The following is a 6,000-nucleotide window of genomic DNA, read 5'->3' as shown; positions in this document are numbered from 1 at the left end:
TTTTTATGAAAATCTATTTATGCATGTTTGAGAAAATGATGACGTAGCATCTAAAATATTTGGAATAATTGATTTATTTGCATGATTTATTGCATTCGGGGTTTAGGGTATTACAAAGACAGAGCTTTACTATGATCTACAGAGTTATAGCTTTCTATGGCTTCCTAGTAACCTGGTTGCCACAGGGAGTGTTGTGCACTCAACCTTCATGTTAAGACTGTGAAGACTACTGGTCGGAGTATAATAACATAACCTTAACATGAAACGTTATTAGGTTAGGTCATCAACATTGTTAGGTTATAGTCTCTCTTGATCCCTTCACCTTTCGATGCATAGGGATTAACTCATATCAAACAAACATGTTCCATTCTCATACCCTATCAGTCCCAGGGAACTATAACATTAGAAGTAAAAGAGATCAGTCTTTACTTCTAAGGATTTTGAATTAAATCAGCTGGTTTGAAAGAAGTAGGAAGTTTTAGCTTTATAAATCGTAAGCAAATAGTATCATAACATCACCATGTCTAAACCACAAGAAGGGGTTTAGCTCATGGTGAGATGAGTTTCAGAGATGAAGATGAAATGAAACATAAATGACAATAAAAACCTAAAGTAATAGATTGAATAGAGCTAGTACAAGATTATAATCCTTGAAGGAGAATGGTGAACTAAAAGCATCACCAAGTAATTCGAACTATAATTCTCTTATAACAAGCACTCATGCTCATCCATGGAGAAGATGAGATGTGGTAAGTGAGGGTGGGAAAAACACACAAGAAGGTGGGGGGGGGGGGGGGGGGGGGGGTAGAATTATGTAGGCTTTTTATGGTTTCTTTTTCTTGGTGTTAAGACTTGATCAGAATATGTAGTATGCAGATTCTGATATAGAGTCTGAATGCAGCATATAAGGTTCAAAACACAAAGATAAAGAGACAGGGAAAGAGAAAGCAGACACAAAGTAATTTTATACTGGTTCCTCTTACAATTCAGGAGTAGTCTAGTCCCCTTGCACTTCCAAGGGATTTCACTATAATCACACATGATTACAAATTGCTCAAGGACACAACCAAGAGACTTCTCTTTGCTCAAGCACAACTGCAAGAGACTTCTATGCTCTAAGACACTACCTAAAGACTTCTGCTCAAGGACAACTCCAAGAGACTCCCTTTGCTTAAGCACATCTCCTTACGATTTTCCCTTGCTCAATCACAAGTGACTGAGACTCCCAGATGCTCAAGGTTTCACCAAGAGACTTATATCCTCAAGCACGCTGGCGAGAGACTTTCTAAAATTTTTGCTAAACAAGTTAACTTGTTCTTACAGTTGATTTAACAATGGTAGTGTAAACTGAACAAATGAACAGACTCATTGGGATTTCTAAGATCTAAACTTCAAAGCTAAAATCCTAAGTGTTTTGCATCGAGATTGATAGGTCTCAACTCACCATCGTCATTGTTAGGGATTATCTCTTGCAACATGGCATCTAGTTCGCTCACAAACACATCCACAGTAGATGGTGAGGTTTCCACACACTAAGATCAGGGAATAAACATTTCCTCATGGAAGTTGAAAGTAAGATTGCAGTTGAAAATAGAACCACTTGAGAATAAGATTATCATGAATCTCATACGTTGATAATAAGATGTCATGATGTGTATATTAAATAAAGAATGCTATAAGTTTTCGGTGAAATAAAAATGTGGATTTGATAAAACCTTTTGCATTGATTAAAGACATCTCAATATTGACCTATACCTAAATATCATAAAATATAGTAAACAAATCTAATTAAGGGGATTGTCCCTTCAATTGACGAAAGGTTGAGAGTGTTTTAGAATTTATTCAATTTTTTTGGAAAACAAATAAAAATGCTTAAAATAAAATAGAGTCATTTTTGTAAAAAAAAAAAAAAAAAGGCGTAGATGGTAAGAGAGTGTGGCACAAGCATACTTTGAGAATAGAGAAATGTTATTTAGACAACCATTTGGTCATCCAGCAACATATTTCTACATTGTATATATGCATTTTCATTTGTTAATTAGTTTCTCTCTTTCCTTAAGTCAAATCAATAGTAATTAATGGTGTATTTTTATACAATTGTCAAATACATTGCAAGTTTTGGTTGTTCAATAACATTTCTCTCAAGAATAACACCACTTGATAATAAGATTGTCACGAACCTCTCTTAAGTTGAGAATAAGATTTCATGATGTGTATATTTAATAAAAAAATATTCTACGAGTTCTCGATGAAATAAAAATGTGGATTTTATAAAACCGAAGTCTCTGAAAAAATAATAGATTATGGGAGTGTGTGACTTGCACTACTAAATTGGTCGTGCGGTATGACTTGATTTTATCTGCCACATTTGAATTCACAAATAAATGTGTCTTTTTTCCAACCACCGCGCCAGTTCCCTATGAAGGATAGGCCGGTTCGCTTGAAGAGAATCTTTCCTATTATCAGACTCTATCATATCATGCATGAACAGACTCCGAAATATCCAGTAATATAAGTAAGTAATGTGACATAATCCAAATTATGTCTTGTGTTATTCATTTAACTTAATGGTATGGAAATGCAGTCATCCATTTTGAAGTATCGGGGATTCACAAAATACTCTACATACATACATACATACATACATACATACATACATACATACATACATACATACATACATACATATATATATATATATATATATATATATATATATATATATATATAACTAATTAGAATAATATTTTCGATATATTATTCTAATTAGTCTAATCAGTATAATGTAAATCTATAATATAGAAGAATATTGTAAAACTAAAAAAAATATAAACAAAATGAATGAATGACCTATTATAAACTATATAGATAATCTTGTAAAAAAAACTATATAGATAATCGTATATCGATTTCAAATTTAGAATTCTATTTTTTATAATTTATACAAATAGAATTCTGAATTCGATTTTTTATTTTGAATCTATATGTGTGTGTATATTCAATTCAATATATATATATATATATATATATATATATATATTTATGTATAGATTTCAGTTCTCTTTTTTATCTATTATTATTCTTATTTGGTTTTGTGTTGATTAATGACATCTTTGCATTAAACTACACATAAATACCACAAAATATAGTAAAAATAAACACTTTTGCACACTAGATTTTAACATTATAAAAACATAATCGTTATTTTACAAAATATAAGTAATAAAATAATGTTCTTATTCATAAGTTTGCAAAGCTAAAAATAAAACAAATAACAACATTAAATCCCAAGCAATACAACATAACCAACAATAATAAAAAAAGAAAAAAGAAAAAATAAAGCTGGCCTAAGACTTAATTCCGCTTTCAGAAGCTATGTGATCCAATTGCTTGTCATGACCATGTTGAATATGACCTACATGTGTGCGAGAAGGGGTACAAAACACATGTGAGTACATTATACATCATGTTAAAAGAATAAGGTATGAATAGACGAACATCCAACATAGATCAACATATACAACATCATAAGAATCACAATAGTATAGTATCATATGATGTAATGGATGACGATTCAATGCTCAACATGCTACTTAAAATTCACGTGGCACCCAACTAACCAAAGAAAACTTGGATTAAGAGATTATACTCATATGTGATACGTAAAAAGCAACACATCCTCAGAATTATATGTCTTCATAGTACGCACTCTCACCAAAACTATACTATTACAAGACTAGTTAGGATATTATGAAAAAGAAATTCTCAAGATAACATCCTAAAGTATAAAGTTCAATCAAACATTGTCTTCTCCTGTGATATAGACTTCAATTCTAAGTTTTTTAGACGATATAGATAAAATTTATCATTAAACAATTCCATGCTATTCACAAGCAACCAAATATAACACCAATTTTACACTATACTCAACACTCATGTAAGCATATCATTGAAATTAAAAGGTCATAGAAATATATGAAACTATGATAAAATTTATAATAGTAAAAAAATTACAGTGAAGAACGAAAATGAAAGGCTTAGAAAATGAAAGGCTTAGTGAACACATATGCATTCATCTTTAATGCACTTCATTACTGTGTCAAGGGGACACATATATTGTTCACTGCACTCAGTGTCAGAATCGCACTTTCCTGTAACGAAAAATAAGAAAAAAGAATTACTTCCTTCAAAAAAAAAAAGAATTACTAAACACAGGTCAACGATTGTGCATAAAATGATAAGAAAAAAAATGAGCTCACCACAAACATCAACTACTATGAGGAATAGGGACACAAAAAGGATCATAATATAAACAAACTTTGGAATTCTAGCCATTTCTTCACCTTTGCATATAATTACAAATATACAACCGTGCGATCACTTTATATAGTAAAAATCTCATGTAATGTTACATATAAATTAAATAGCTTTTAACATTTATTGTGTTGCAAGAAACCTTTCATTAATATTATAGTAATTATTAAATGTCTCTAAAGAACATTGATGTGCCATATTTGTTTGATATTTCATACGTTGATAATAAGATTATCATGAATCTCATACATTGATAATAAGATGTCATGATGTGTATATTAAATAAATAATGCTATAAGTTTTCGGTGAAATAAAAATGTGGATTTGATAAAACCTTTTGCATTGATTAAAGACATCTCAATATTGAACTATACCTAAATATCATAAAATATAGTAAACAAATCTAATTAAGGGGATTGTCCCTTCAATTGACGAAAGTTTGAGAGTGTTTTAGAATTTATTCAATTTTTTTTTTGGAAAACAAATAAAATGCTTAAAATAAAATAGAGAGTCATTTTTGTAAAAAAAAAAAAAAAAGGCGTAGATGGTAAGAGAGTGTGGCACAAGCATACTTGAGAATAGAGAAATGTTATTTAGACAACCATTTGGTCATCCAACAACATATTTCTACATTGTATATATGCATTTTCATTTGTTAATTAGTTTCTCTCTTTCTTTAAGTCAAATCAATAGTAATTAATGGTGTATTTTTATACAATTGTCAAATACATTGCAAGTTTTGGTTGTTCAATAATATTTCTCTCAAGAATAACACCACTTGAGAATAAGATTGTCACGGAGCTCTCTTAAGTTGAGAATAAGATTTCATGATGTGTATATTTAATAAGAAAATATTGTATGAGTTCTCGGTGAAATAAAAATGTGGATTTTATAAAACCGAAGTCTCCGAAAAAATAATAGATTATGGGAGTGTGTGACTTGCACTACTAAGTTGGTCGTGTGGTATGACTTGATTTTATCTACCACATTTGAATTCACAAATAAATGTGTCTTTTTTCCAACCACCGCGCCAGTCCCCTATGAAGGATAGGCCGGTTCGCTTGAAGAGAATCTTTCCTATTATCAGACTCTATCATATCATGCATGAACAGACTCTGAAATATCCAGTAATATAAGTAAGTAATGTGATATAATCAAAATTATGTCTTGTGTTATTCATTTAACTTAATGGTATGGAAATGCAGTCATCCATTTTGAAGTATCGGGGATTCACAAAATACTCTACATACATACATACATACATACATATAACTAATTAGAATAATATTTTCGATATATTATTCTAATTAGTCTAATCAGTATAATGTAAATCTATAATATAGAAGAATATTCTAAATCTAAAAAAAAAAATATAAACAAAATGAATGAATGACCTATTATAAACTATATAGATAATCTTGTAAAAAAAACTATATAGATAATCGTATATCGATTTCAAATTTAGAATTCTATTTTTTATAATTTATACAAATAGAATTCTGAATTCGATTTTTTATTTTGAATCTATATGTGTGTGTATATTCAATTCAATATATATATATATATATATATATATATATATATTTATGTATAGATTTCAGTTCTCTTTTTTATCTATTATTATTCTTATTTGGTTTTGTGTTGATTAATGACATCTTTGCATTAAACTACACATAAATACCACAA

General features: G+C 29.6%; 1 long non-coding RNA gene across 1 annotated transcript; it reads right to left on the bottom strand.

Annotated features, from left to right (window-relative positions):
• Positions 1-3,146: 3,146 nt before the first annotated feature.
• LOC146907632 (uncharacterized) lies at positions 3,147-4,400 on the bottom strand. The gene is made up of 3 exons (XR_015019613.1): positions 4,260-4,400; positions 4,015-4,151; positions 3,147-3,415 (listed from the first exon to the last, which is right to left on the bottom strand). It is a non-coding gene; the product is annotated as an uncharacterized LOC146907632 (long non-coding RNA).
• Between the last annotated feature and the right edge of the window lie 1,600 nt (positions 4,401-6,000).

The sequence above is a fragment of the Medicago sativa genome, chromosome 7 (assembly GCF_051527215.1).
Source record: "Medicago sativa cultivar Bolivia chromosome 7, Bolivia_mono, whole genome shotgun sequence".
NCBI classification, from domain to species: Eukaryota; Viridiplantae; Streptophyta; class Magnoliopsida; order Fabales; family Fabaceae; genus Medicago; species Medicago sativa.
The sequence above is the reverse complement of the archived record's forward strand: the minus strand, read 5'-3'. Positions and strand labels throughout refer to the sequence as shown.